The 13323-nt window shown below is 34.1% G+C and overlaps 16 non-coding genes across 16 annotated transcripts; 8 read left to right on the top strand and 8 right to left on the bottom strand.

Moving 5' to 3' along the window:
- The first annotated feature begins 179 nt into the window (after positions 1-179).
- Trnam-cau (transfer RNA methionine (anticodon CAU)) lies at positions 180-270 on the top strand. Its single transcript is given in 2 exon segments — positions 180-216; positions 235-270. It is a non-coding gene; the product is annotated as a tRNA-Met (tRNA).
- A 284-nt stretch (positions 271-554) lies between these two features.
- On the bottom strand, positions 555-636 carry Trnal-aag (transfer RNA leucine (anticodon AAG)). Its single transcript has one exon. It is a non-coding gene; the product is annotated as a tRNA-Leu (tRNA).
- A 739-nt stretch (positions 637-1375) lies between these two features.
- On the top strand, positions 1376-1466 carry Trnam-cau (transfer RNA methionine (anticodon CAU)). Its single transcript is given in 2 exon segments — positions 1376-1412; positions 1431-1466. It is a non-coding gene; the product is annotated as a tRNA-Met (tRNA).
- A 284-nt stretch (positions 1467-1750) lies between these two features.
- Positions 1751-1832, bottom strand: Trnal-aag (transfer RNA leucine (anticodon AAG)). The gene has a single exon. It is a non-coding gene; the product is annotated as a tRNA-Leu (tRNA).
- A 739-nt stretch (positions 1833-2571) lies between these two features.
- Trnam-cau (transfer RNA methionine (anticodon CAU)) lies at positions 2572-2662 on the top strand. The gene is given in 2 exon segments: positions 2572-2608; positions 2627-2662. It is a non-coding gene; the product is annotated as a tRNA-Met (tRNA).
- Positions 2663-2946: 284 nt separating this feature from the next.
- On the bottom strand, positions 2947-3028 carry Trnal-aag (transfer RNA leucine (anticodon AAG)). Its single transcript has one exon. It is a non-coding gene; the product is annotated as a tRNA-Leu (tRNA).
- Positions 3029-3767: 739 nt separating this feature from the next.
- Trnam-cau (transfer RNA methionine (anticodon CAU)) lies at positions 3768-3858 on the top strand. Its single transcript is given in 2 exon segments — positions 3768-3804; positions 3823-3858. It is a non-coding gene; the product is annotated as a tRNA-Met (tRNA).
- Positions 3859-4142: 284 nt separating this feature from the next.
- Positions 4143-4224, bottom strand: Trnal-aag (transfer RNA leucine (anticodon AAG)). The gene has a single exon. It is a non-coding gene; the product is annotated as a tRNA-Leu (tRNA).
- A 739-nt stretch (positions 4225-4963) lies between these two features.
- On the top strand, positions 4964-5054 carry Trnam-cau (transfer RNA methionine (anticodon CAU)). The gene is given in 2 exon segments: positions 4964-5000; positions 5019-5054. It is a non-coding gene; the product is annotated as a tRNA-Met (tRNA).
- A 284-nt stretch (positions 5055-5338) lies between these two features.
- Positions 5339-5420, bottom strand: Trnal-aag (transfer RNA leucine (anticodon AAG)). Its single transcript has one exon. It is a non-coding gene; the product is annotated as a tRNA-Leu (tRNA).
- A 739-nt stretch (positions 5421-6159) lies between these two features.
- On the top strand, positions 6160-6250 carry Trnam-cau (transfer RNA methionine (anticodon CAU)). Its single transcript is given in 2 exon segments — positions 6160-6196; positions 6215-6250. It is a non-coding gene; the product is annotated as a tRNA-Met (tRNA).
- A 284-nt stretch (positions 6251-6534) lies between these two features.
- On the bottom strand, positions 6535-6616 carry Trnal-aag (transfer RNA leucine (anticodon AAG)). Its single transcript has one exon. It is a non-coding gene; the product is annotated as a tRNA-Leu (tRNA).
- Positions 6617-7355: 739 nt separating this feature from the next.
- Positions 7356-7446, top strand: Trnam-cau (transfer RNA methionine (anticodon CAU)). Its single transcript is given in 2 exon segments — positions 7356-7392; positions 7411-7446. It is a non-coding gene; the product is annotated as a tRNA-Met (tRNA).
- A 284-nt stretch (positions 7447-7730) lies between these two features.
- On the bottom strand, positions 7731-7812 carry Trnal-aag (transfer RNA leucine (anticodon AAG)). Its single transcript has one exon. It is a non-coding gene; the product is annotated as a tRNA-Leu (tRNA).
- Positions 7813-8551: 739 nt separating this feature from the next.
- Positions 8552-8642, top strand: Trnam-cau (transfer RNA methionine (anticodon CAU)). The gene is given in 2 exon segments: positions 8552-8588; positions 8607-8642. It is a non-coding gene; the product is annotated as a tRNA-Met (tRNA).
- A 284-nt stretch (positions 8643-8926) lies between these two features.
- On the bottom strand, positions 8927-9008 carry Trnal-aag (transfer RNA leucine (anticodon AAG)). The gene has a single exon. It is a non-coding gene; the product is annotated as a tRNA-Leu (tRNA).
- Between the last annotated feature and the right edge of the window lie 4315 nt (positions 9009-13323).

Below are 13323 nucleotides of genomic sequence, written 5' to 3'. Positions count from 1 at the left end.
TTTCAAAAACTAAAGAACTATAAAAATGAACAACCAACACAGCTCATTATGTTTTGAAATATGTTTCCTTTAAGAAAAAGATGTTTCTTTTTGCCCTACACTCACCTTGACAAGTAACTACAATGTTAATGGTAATGTTATGAAGTATTTACACCTTAAATTGAAGTTTTAGAACCATGGCCTCGGTAGCGCAGTAGGTAGCGCGTCAGTCTCATAATCACAAATGACAGAGCGATCTGAAGGTCGTGAGTTCGATCCTCACCCGGGGCATAGTTTTTTTCTCCCCCGTTACTCCTGTTTTCAAAGCATTTCGAATAGTTGTGAAAACCTGTATTATACGTGTAACCAGTTATTCTTCTGCAATGCTAGTCATGAATTTTTAACTGCATGTAGATAGCGTTCAGAATTTGAAATACGTAAATGAAACATGATAATTGTGTTCTATCTATGATTAAAACAAGATCTTCAATGTATTAATCTTTTATGCATTAAAATTTTCGTCAATAAATGCAAAAATCGATAAATTGATTCCTAACTTACTTAAAAAAATCACTTGGCAGCGGTGGGATTCGAACCCACGCCTCCGAGGAGACTGGTGCCTTAAACCAGCGCCTTAGACCGCTCGGCCACGCTACCGACGCTTACTATTGCAGCTTAATCAAGGTATCATTCGTTTACATTATTTACAACTGACAAAATATGTCTTACAGGCATAAAATACGAAATGTTACGTAGCAACATGTTTTTTTTCTCTTTCCAAAATTAAATTATTATTCTGTCCTAATACTATTGATATCTAGCACAATGCATATTAAATTCTATCATTTCGCTTCTCTATCTTAACAGAGTTATCTATGATTTGACTATATATGGTAACATGGACTTAATTTGGCTTAGAATTTGATATTAGTACTCACAAGTAACGTCATACAGGAGGGCGGTTTTCACTATTTCAAATTGGATGAATTAGACTATAGTACATTTTGACCGCGCGAAAATCGTTGAAATTATAACGGCTTCAATGCTAACTGTGCTCACTGAAACGTGATTAATGCACGTGCAAAACGTTTTTTCGCTAACAACAAATAGTTTCCGCAGCATATTTTTTTAAAAGAGTTTTCTGTCATCACTATATACTTAATTGGCTCCTGGAGAAAAAAGAAATGGGGGGAAAAAACCCAAAACCATAAAAAGTATTTCAAAAACTAAAGAACTATAAAAATGAACAACCAACACAGCTCATTATGTTTTGAAATATGTTTCCTTTAAGAAAAAGATGTTTCTTTTTGCCCTACACTCACCTTGACAAGTAACTACAATGTTAATGGTAATGTTATGAAGTATTTACACCTTAAATTGAAGTTTTAGAACCATGGCCTCGGTAGCGCAGTAGGTAGCGCGTCAGTCTCATAATCACAAATGACAGAGCGATCTGAAGGTCGTGAGTTCGATCCTCACCCGGGGCATAGTTTTTTTCTCCCCCGTTACTCCTGTTTTCAAAGCATTTCGAATAGTTGTGAAAACCTGTATTATACGTGTAACCAGTTATTCTTCTGCAATGCTAGTCATGAATTTTTAACTGCATGTAGATAGCGTTCAGAATTTGAAATACGTAAATGAAACATGATAATTGTGTTCTATCTATGATTAAAACAAGATCTTCAATGTATTAATCTTTTATGCATTAAAATTTTCGTCAATAAATGCAAAAATCGATAAATTGATTCCTAACTTACTTAAAAAAATCACTTGGCAGCGGTGGGATTCGAACCCACGCCTCCGAGGAGACTGGTGCCTTAAACCAGCGCCTTAGACCGCTCGGCCACGCTACCGACGCTTACTATTGCAGCTTAATCAAGGTATCATTCGTTTACATTATTTACAACTGACAAAATATGTCTTACAGGCATAAAATACGAAATGTTACGTAGCAACATGTTTTTTTTCTCTTTCCAAAATTAAATTATTATTCTGTCCTAATACTATTGATATCTAGCACAATGCATATTAAATTCTATCATTTCGCTTCTCTATCTTAACAGAGTTATCTATGATTTGACTATATATGGTAACATGGACTTAATTTGGCTTAGAATTTGATATTAGTACTCACAAGTAACGTCATACAGGAGGGCGGTTTTCACTATTTCAAATTGGATGAATTAGACTATAGTACATTTTGACCGCGCGAAAATCGTTGAAATTATAACGGCTTCAATGCTAACTGTGCTCACTGAAACGTGATTAATGCACGTGCAAAACGTTTTTTCGCTAACAACAAATAGTTTCCGCAGCATATTTTTTTAAAAGAGTTTTCTGTCATCACTATATACTTAATTGGCTCCTGGAGAAAAAAGAAATGGGGGGAAAAAACCCAAAACCATAAAAAGTATTTCAAAAACTAAAGAACTATAAAAATGAACAACCAACACAGCTCATTATGTTTTGAAATATGTTTCCTTTAAGAAAAAGATGTTTCTTTTTGCCCTACACTCACCTTGACAAGTAACTACAATGTTAATGGTAATGTTATGAAGTATTTACACCTTAAATTGAAGTTTTAGAACCATGGCCTCGGTAGCGCAGTAGGTAGCGCGTCAGTCTCATAATCACAAATGACAGAGCGATCTGAAGGTCGTGAGTTCGATCCTCACCTGGGGCATAGTTTTTTTCTCCCCCGTTACTCCTGTTTTCAAAGCATTTCGAATAGTTGTGAAAACCTGTATTATACGTGTAACCAGTTATTCTTCTGCAATGCTAGTCATGAATTTTTAACTGCATGTAGATAGCGTTCAGAATTTGAAATACGTAAATGAAACATGATAATTGTGTTCTATCTATGATTAAAACAAGATCTTCAATGTATTAATCTTTTATGCATTAAAATTTTCGTCAATAAATGCAAAAATCGATAAATTGATTCCTAACTTACTTAAAAAAATCACTTGGCAGCGGTGGGATTCGAACCCACGCCTCCGAGGAGACTGGTGCCTTAAACCAGCGCCTTAGACCGCTCGGCCACGCTACCGACGCTTACTATTGCAGCTTAATCAAGGTATCATTCGTTTACATTATTTACAACTGACAAAATATGTCTTACAGGCATAAAATACGAAATGTTACGTAGCAACATGTTTTTTTTCTCTTTCCAAAATTAAATTATTATTCTGTCCTAATACTATTGATATCTAGCACAATGCATATTAAATTCTATCATTTCGCTTCTCTATCTTAACAGAGTTATCTATGATTTGACTATATATGGTAACATGGACTTAATTTGGCTTAGAATTTGATATTAGTACTCACAAGTAACGTCATACAGGAGGGCGGTTTTCACTATTTCAAATTGGATGAATTAGACTATAGTACATTTTGACCGCGCGAAAATCGTTGAAATTATAACGGCTTCAATGCTAACTGTGCTCACTGAAACGTGATTAATGCACGTGCAAAACGTTTTTTCGCTAACAACAAATAGTTTCCGCAGCATATTTTTTTAAAAGAGTTTTCTGTCATCACTATATACTTAATTGGCTCCTGGAGAAAAAAGAAATGGGGGGAAAAAACCCAAAACCATAAAAAGTATTTCAAAAACTAAAGAACTATAAAAATGAACAACCAACACAGCTCATTATGTTTTGAAATATGTTTCCTTTAAGAAAAAGATGTTTCTTTTTGCCCTACACTCACCTTGACAAGTAACTACAATGTTAATGGTAATGTTATGAAGTATTTACACCTTAAATTGAAGTTTTAGAACCATGGCCTCGGTAGCGCAGTAGGTAGCGCGTCAGTCTCATAATCACAAATGACAGAGCGATCTGAAGGTCGTGAGTTCGATCCTCACCCGGGGCATAGTTTTTTTATCCCCCGTTACTCCTGTTTTCAAAGCATTTCGAATAGTTGTGAAAACCTGTATTATACGTGTAACCAGTTATTCTTCTGCAATGCTAGTCATGAATTTTTAACTGCATGTAGATAGCGTTCAGAATTTGAAATACGTAAATGAAACATGATAATTGTGTTCTATCTATGATTAAAACAAGATCTTCAATGTATTAATCTTTTATGCATTAAAATTTTCGTCAATAAATGCAAAAATCGATAAATTGATTCCTAACTTACTTAAAAAAATCACTTGGCAGCGGTGGGATTCGAACCCACGCCTCCGAGGAGACTGGTGCCTTAAACCAGCGCCTTAGACCGCTCGGCCACGCTACCGACGCTTACTATTGCAGCTTAATCAAGGTATCATTCGTTTACATTATTTACAACTGACAAAATATGTCTTACAGGCATAAAATACGAAATGTTACGTAGCAACATGTTTTTTTTCTCTTTCCAAAATTAAATTATTATTCTGTCCTAATACTATTGATATCTAGCACAATGCATATTAAATTCTATCATTTCGCTTCTCTATCTTAACAGAGTTATCTATGATTTGACTATATATGGTAACATGGACTTAATTTGGCTTAGAATTTGATATTAGTACTCACAAGTAACGTCATACAGGAGGGCGGTTTTCACTATTTCAAATTGGATGAATTAGACTATAGTACATTTTGACCGCGCGAAAATCGTTGAAATTATAACGGCTTCAATGCTAACTGTGCTCACTGAAACGTGATTAATGCACGTGCAAAACGTTTTTTCGCTAACAACAAATAGTTTCCGCAGCATATTTTTTTAAAAGAGTTTTCTGTCATCACTATATACTTAATTGGCTCCTGGAGAAAAAAGAAATGGGGGGAAAAAACCCAAAACCATAAAAAGTATTTCAAAAACTAAAGAACTATAAAAATGAACAACCAACACAGCTCATTATGTTTTGAAATATGTTTCCTTTAAGAAAAAGATGTTTCTTTTTGCCCTACACTCACCTTGACAAGTAACTACAATGTTAATGGTAATGTTATGAAGTATTTACACCTTAAATTGAAGTTTTAGAACCATGGCCTCGGTAGCGCAGTAGGTAGCGCGTCAGTCTCATAATCACAAATGACAGAGCGATCTGAAGGTCGTGAGTTCGATCCTCACCCGGGGCATAGTTTTTTTATCCCCCGTTACTCCTGTTTTCAAAGCATTTCGAATAGTTGTGAAAACCTGTATTATACGTGTAACCAGTTATTCTTCTGCAATGCTAGTCATGAATTTTTAACTGCATGTAGATAGCGTTCAGAATTTGAAATACGTAAATGAAACATGATAATTGTGTTCTATCTATGATTAAAACAAGATCTTCAATGTATTAATCTTTTATGCATTAAAATTTTCGTCAATAAATGCAAAAATCGATAAATTGATTCCTAACTTACTTAAAAAAATCACTTGGCAGCGGTGGGATTCGAACCCACGCCTCCGAGGAGACTGGTGCCTTAAACCAGCGCCTTAGACCGCTCGGCCACGCTACCGACGCTTACTATTGCAGCTTAATCAAGGTATCATTCGTTTACATTATTTACAACTGACAAAATATGTCTTACAGGCATAAAATACGAAATGTTACGTAGCAACATGTTTTTTTTCTCTTTCCAAAATTAAATTATTATTCTGTCCTAATACTATTGATATCTAGCACAATGCATATTAAATTCTATCATTTCGCTTCTCTATCTTAACAGAGTTATCTATGATTTGACTATATATGGTAACATGGACTTAATTTGGCTTAGAATTTGATATTAGTACTCACAAGTAACGTCATACAGGAGGGCGGTTTTCACTATTTCAAATTGGATGAATTAGACTATAGTACATTTTGACCGCGCGAAAATCGTTGAAATTATAACGGCTTCAATGCTAACTGTGCTCACTGAAACGTGATTAATGCACGTGCAAAACGTTTTTTCGCTAACAACAAATAGTTTCCGCAGCATATTTTTTTAAAAGAGTTTTCTGTCATCACTATATACTTAATTGGCTCCTGGAGAAAAAAGAAATGGGGGGAAAAAACCCAAAACCATAAAAAGTATTTCAAAAACTAAAGAACTATAAAAATGAACAACCAACACAGCTCATTATGTTTTGAAATATGTTTCCTTTAAGAAAAAGATGTTTCTTTTTGCCCTACACTCACCTTGACAAGTAACTACAATGTTAATGGTAATGTTATGAAGTATTTACACCTTAAATTGAAGTTTTAGAACCATGGCCTCGGTAGCGCAGTAGGTAGCGCGTCAGTCTCATAATCACAAATGACAGAGCGATCTGAAGGTCGTGAGTTCGATCCTCACCCGGGGCATAGTTTTTTTCTCCCCCGTTACTCCTGTTTTCAAAGCATTTCGAATAGTTGTGAAAACCTGTATTATACGTGTAACCAGTTATTCTTCTGCAATGCTAGTCATGAATTTTTAACTGCATGTAGATAGCGTTCAGAATTTGAAATACGTAAATGAAACATGATAATTGTGTTCTATCTATGATTAAAACAAGATCTTCAATGTATTAATCTTTTATGCATTAAAATTTTCGTCAATAAATGCAAAAATCGATAAATTGATTCCTAACTTACTTAAAAAAATCACTTGGCAGCGGTGGGATTCGAACCCACGCCTCCGAGGAGACTGGTGCCTTAAACCAGCGCCTTAGACCGCTCGGCCACGCTACCGACGCTTACTATTGCAGCTTAATCAAGGTATCATTCGTTTACATTATTTACAACTGACAAAATATGTCTTACAGGCATAAAATACGAAATGTTACGTAGCAACATGTTTTTTTTCTCTTTCCAAAATTAAATTATTATTCTGTCCTAATACTATTGATATCTAGCACAATGCATATTAAATTCTATCATTTCGCTTCTCTATCTTAACAGAGTTATCTATGATTTGACTATATATGGTAACATGGACTTAATTTGGCTTAGAATTTGATATTAGTACTCACAAGTAACGTCATACAGGAGGGCGGTTTTCACTATTTCAAATTGGATGAATTAGACTATAGTACATTTTGACCGCGCGAAAATCGTTGAAATTATAACGGCTTCAATGCTAACTGTGCTCACTGAAACGTGATTAATGCACGTGCAAAACGTTTTTTCGCTAACAACAAATAGTTTCCGCAGCATATTTTTTTAAAAGAGTTTTCTGTCATCACTATATACTTAATTGGCTCCTGGAGAAAAAAGAAATGGGGGGAAAAAACCCAAAACCATAAAAAGTATTTCAAAAACTAAAGAACTATAAAAATGAACAACCAACACAGCTCATTATGTTTTGAAATATGTTTCCTTTAAGAAAAAGATGTTTCTTTTTGCCCTACACTCACCTTGACAAGTAACTACAATGTTAATGGTAATGTTATGAAGTATTTACACCTTAAATTGAAGTTTTAGAACCATGGCCTCGGTAGCGCAGTAGGTAGCGCGTCAGTCTCATAATCACAAATGACAGAGCGATCTGAAGGTCGTGAGTTCGATCCTCACCCGGGGCATAGTTTTTTTATCCCCCGTTACTCCTGTTTTCAAAGCATTTCGAATAGTTGTGAAAACCTGTATTATACGTGTAACCAGTTATTCTTCTGCAATGCTAGTCATGAATTTTTAACTGCATGTAGATAGCGTTCAGAATTTGAAATACGTAAATGAAACATGATAATTGTGTTCTATCTATGATTAAAACAAGATCTTCAATGTATTAATCTTTTATGCATTAAAATTTTCGTCAATAAATGCAAAAATCGATAAATTGATTCCTAACTTACTTAAAAAAATCACTTGGCAGCGGTGGGATTCGAACCCACGCCTCCGAGGAGACTGGTGCCTTAAACCAGCGCCTTAGACCGCTCGGCCACGCTACCGACGCTTACTATTGCAGCTTAATCAAGGTATCATTCGTTTACATTATTTACAACTGACAAAATATGTCTTACAGGCATAAAATACGAAATGTTACGTAGCAACATGTTTTTTTTCTCTTTCCAAAATTAAATTATTATTCTGTCCTAATACTATTGATATCTAGCACAATGCATATTAAATTCTATCATTTCGCTTCTCTATCTTAACAGAGTTATCTATGATTTGACTATATATGGTAACATGGACTTAATTTGGCTTAGAATTTGATATTAGTACTCACAAGTAACGTCATACAGGAGGGCGGTTTTCACTATTTCAAATTGGATGAATTAGACTATAGTACATTTTGACCGCGCGAAAATCGTTGAAATTATAACGGCTTCAATGCTAACTGTGCTCACTGAAACGTGATTAATGCACGTGCAAAACGTTTTTTCGCTAACAACAAATAGTTTCCGCAGCATATTTTTTTAAAAGAGTTTTCTGTCATCACTATATACTTAATTGGCTCCTGGAGAAAAAAGAAATGGGGGGAAAAAACCCAAAACCATAAAAAGTATTTCAAAAACTAAAGAACTATAAAAATGAACAACCAACACAGCTCATTATGTTTTGAAATATGTTTCCTTTAAGAAAAAGATGTTTCTTTTTGCCCTACACTCACCTTGACAAGTAACTACAATGTTAATGGTAATGTTATGAAGTATTTACACCTTAAATTGAAGTTTTAGAACCATGGCCTCGGTAGCGCAGTAGGTAGCGCGTCAGTCTCATAATCACAAATGACAGAGCGATCTGAAGGTCGTGAGTTCGATCCTCACCCGGGGCATAGTTTTTTTATCCCCCGTTACTCCTGTTTTCAAAGCATTTCGAATAGTTGTGAAAACCTGTATTATACGTGTAACCAGTTATTCTTCTGCAATGCTAGTCATGAATTTTTAACTGCATGTAGATAGCGTTCAGAATTTGAAATACGTAAATGAAACATGATAATTGTGTTCTATCTATGATTAAAACAAGATCTTCAATGTATTAATCTTTTATGCATTAAAATTTTCGTCAATAAATGCAAAAATCGATAAATTGATTCCTAACTTACTTAAAAAAATCACTTGGCAGCGGTGGGATTCGAACCCACGCCTCCGAGGAGACTGGTGCCTTAAACCAGCGCCTTAGACCGCTCGGCCACGCTACCGACGCTTACTATTGCAGCTTAATCAAGGTATCATTCGTTTACATTATTTACAACTGACAAAATATGTCTTACAGGCATAAAATACGAAATGTTACGTAGCAACATGTTTTTTTTCTCTTTCCAAAATTAAATTATTATTCTGTCCTAATACTATTGATATCTAGCACAATGCATATTAAATTCTATCATTTCGCTTCTCTATCTTAACAGAGTTATCTATGATTTGACTATATATGGTAACATGGACTTAATTTGGCTTAGAATTTGATATTAGTACTCACAAGTAACGTCATACAGGAGGGCGGTTTTCACTATTTCAAATTGGATGAATTAGACTATAGTACATTTTGACCGCGCGAAAATCGTTGAAATTATAACGGCTTCAATGCTAACTGTGCTCACTGAAACGTGATTAATGCACGTGCAAAACGTTTTTTCGCTAACAACAAATAGTTTCCGCAGCATATTTTTTTAAAAGAGTTTTCTGTCATCACTATATACTTAATTGGCTCCTGGAGAAAAAAGAAATGGGGGGAAAAAACCCAAAACCATAAAAAGTATTTCAAAAACTAAAGAACTATAAAAATGAACAACCAACACAGCTCATTATGTTTTGAAATATGTTTCCTTTAAGAAAAAGATGTTTCTTTTTGCCCTACACTCACCTTGACAAGTAACTACAATGTTAATGGTAATGTTATGAAGTATTTACACCTTAAATTGAAGTTTTAGAACCACGGCCTCGGTAGCGCAGTAGGTAGCGCGTCAGTCTCATAATCACAAATGACAGAGCGTTGGAATTGAGCGCAGCCCTAGGATGGAAGTGTCATAATTTCTCCGGTGGATAATTCTGTGTTTCAACAGGATATTATGATTCGATAATTACAGTAAGGATTTATTTATGATTTATTGACAAAACTATATTGTTCTAAGTAGAGAAACAGTGATTATAAACTGTATTTCCCCCTAATCCGGCGATTCATTCGTGTGGAAAAGGGGGGTCGTTTTGGAGCACTCGAGTGTTTGTTTACAAATTTGGGCTGTGCTTGCTTGTAATTTTTCGGAATTTCCGGCGGAATGGAGCAAAATAGTAAAAAATCGAGTCTATCTCAAAGAAATGGTAGTCGTGGTTCTGGGAATGGATATAATCAAAAGCAAAATTATGTTCTTGATGAAAAGTCGTATCAGAGAGATTGTACCGTGAGAATTGAAAGAATTCGTACAGATGTTATTGGTGAAAGAATAGTAATCGAAGATGTAGAAACAATCACTGGATTAAACTCAGTGTTAGCTGTTGTCAAAAATGATGCCATGTCTTATGATATAACATTAGATAGTAAGCAGACTGCTTTCAATCTAGTGCAAGAAGGAATTGATATTGCAAATAATGAATATCAAGTCAGTATGTTACATTCGGATATTACCGTTGTTTCTATTATGAAACTTCCATCGTTTATTCCTGATGAAGATATAAAAAGTAAATTAGTATCAAAAGGGGTTAAAATTGTTTCTCCTATATACAGACGAGCAATACCTGGAACGCAAGTAGCAGACGGGACTAGATTTATGAGATGCAAATTTCCACAAGGTATGTTCGCTTTGCCATGGACAATGCCTTTCAAAGTTGGCTCAGATACGAAATATTTTCGTGTTGTACACAACAACCAGATGAAGGTCTGCTCTGAGTGTTTGTCACCGGAGCATATGCGTAAACAGTGTCCGTACTTTATTTGCCACGGGTGTGGCGAATATGGACATTCAAAGAGACAATGTAAAGCTATTAAATGTACATATTGTCATAATTTACCGTTGTTATGCGTGTGTGGAAGTAGCTCCGATACAAGAAGAGATCAACCTCCGACACATAAAAAGAAGAAGAACTGTGATGTCTGTGGTTTCTATTTTTGCATGTGCAAATGTAACATTTGCGGGAAAAAAGAGTGTATATGCGCCTGCTTCAAATGTGAAAAGTACCCATGTATATGTACTTGCGCTTTTTGTAAAAGTGATCCGTGTGTTTGTCCTTGTCAAGACTGTCGTAAATATCCATGTGTGTGTACATGTGACACATGCCGAGAAAATCCCGATCGTTGTACTTGCGACAAACAGAATAACGAAAATGATCCGGATATTATAATAAAGATACCAGGTGAAAATAAAGACGAAGATATTTCTGATGTTTGGTCAGAGAAAACTGTATCTGTTGGTGATGCTGATTCTATAGCAACTGTTCCGATAGAAGTTAATGTGGTGCAGCTTAATAAACAAGAAAGCCACCTTCAGGAGGAAAACAGAAAGAGAAAGATGGACAGTGATACAGAAAGTAACAATGAGGTAACAGAGGATGAAATATTGAATCTAGATAACGTTAAAGATGGTAATGAAAACATCAATTCAGACAAAGATTTTTCTGATGGCAAAAAGTTAAAAATAGCCATTAATGACGCTCCTCCTGGGGACAATATTGTCACTGGGGAGAGTGAAAATGAAATTGAAATTGAGCAGTGTTGCTCTGACGATGAAATCACCTTCTTTGGTGACGAAGAGGTCACCATGGAAGGTGCAAATGCAAATGAGTCTTTTGTCTGTTCTGATGGTGAAAATGACACCACAAGTAAATTTATAAGTGCCAAAATGGCCAGAAAAATTAAGAAAAAACAGAGGAGACTTGAAAGGAGATCTAGTTTCAAAGTTGCTCCTAATTTGAGTGGTAAAAATGTAAGAAATGTGGTTGACAGTACAAAAAGATAAAATGGATAAGTTCATATGTAAGATTGTTTTTCTTTTTGCAATGGTGGTAATTTGTTCTTTTAATTGTAATGGTTTAAAGAATGTAGTCAATTTTGAGAATTTTATAAGTATTATTCATGATAGAAAATTTAGTATGGTATTGTTACAAGAAACTTTCTGGGATGATGCTTATGTAAATAGTGTAAAACACTTATATGAAGGTGATATATATTGTAGTAACAGTTCACATGGTAGAAGGGGTGTGGCTGTTTTAGTGAATAATTATCTTAAAAATAAGATAAAATGTGTATATAAAGACTGTGATGGCAGATTTATTCATATAACATATGAAGAAGATGGACAATTGTTTAATGTAATTTCATTGTATGCTCCAAATGTAATTGTTGAAAGAGTTATCTTTTTTAACTTTGTTAAACAGTATACGGAAAAGTTAAATAACTTAATAATTGGTGGGGATTTTAATACTTCTCTGTCTATGTTAGACAGAGGTGGTAAAAGCAATCATGTTATAGATGAACCATGTAAAAGAATAAGTGACTTGATTGAAAATAACAATTTGTATGATGTATGGCGTACTAGAAATAAAAGTTCTAGAATATTTTCATGGAAAAGAATTTGTAATGGAGAATTACAACAAAGCAGAATCGATTATTTCCTTGTAAATAAACAGTTATCTTCTTATGTTCAGAATGTATATTATAATACTACTAGTTTAAGTGATCATTCATTTGTAATTATGAATTTTAACTGTAGTAATATTGAAAGAGGTCCTGGATTGTGGGTCCTCAATAATACATTATTATATAATGAAGAATATGTAAGGAGAGTAAAAGAAATTATATCTGATGAAAAAGAAAATGAATTGTATAATAAAGATTTAATGATTTGGTGGGATAATCTTAAATATAAAATAAAGAGATATTCCCAAATTTTTTCTTCTAAAATGGCAAAAGAAAACAGAAGAGATTATTATAGATTAGAAAGGCAGATTAATATTTTATGTGAAAAGGCTGCTTGTGGTGTAGATATTGATGTAGCTAAGTTAGAAAGTTTGAAACTTGAATTGTCAGCATATGAATTAGAAAAATGTAGAGGTGCAGTACTCAGATCAAAAGCTATTTGGGCTGTTGAGTCAGATAAAAATACAAAGTATTTTTTAAATCTGGAAAAATATAAACAAGAGAATAATTCTATAAAAGAATTACTAGATGACAGTAATGAATCAGTTTATGCTACTGAAGGTATTTTAGATTTACAATATAAATTTTATAAAGAATTGTACTCATGTGTAGATACAGATAATGATAAAATGTCAGAATTGTTAGATAGTGTAGATACAAAAATAGATGATAATGATTGTAATTTTTGTGATTCTGATATTTCACACGAAGAAATTTGTAAAGCAATAAATCAAATGTCAAAAAATAAAAGTCCAGGATCTGATGGACTTACAGTTGAGTTTTACTGTCAATTTTATAATGAACTCAGACATGTATTATTTGATTTGTTTAATGTAATCGAAAAAGAAGGTGTTTTAGGTAGATCTATGAAATGTGGAGTGATT

This window comes from Mytilus californianus, unplaced genomic scaffold (assembly GCF_021869535.1).
Source record: "Mytilus californianus isolate M0D057914Y unplaced genomic scaffold, xbMytCali1.0.p SCAF_2, whole genome shotgun sequence".
Lineage (NCBI taxonomy): Eukaryota > Metazoa > Mollusca > Bivalvia > Mytilida > Mytilidae > Mytilus > Mytilus californianus.
The sequence above is the reverse complement of the archived record's forward strand: the minus strand, read 5'-3'. Positions and strand labels throughout refer to the sequence as shown.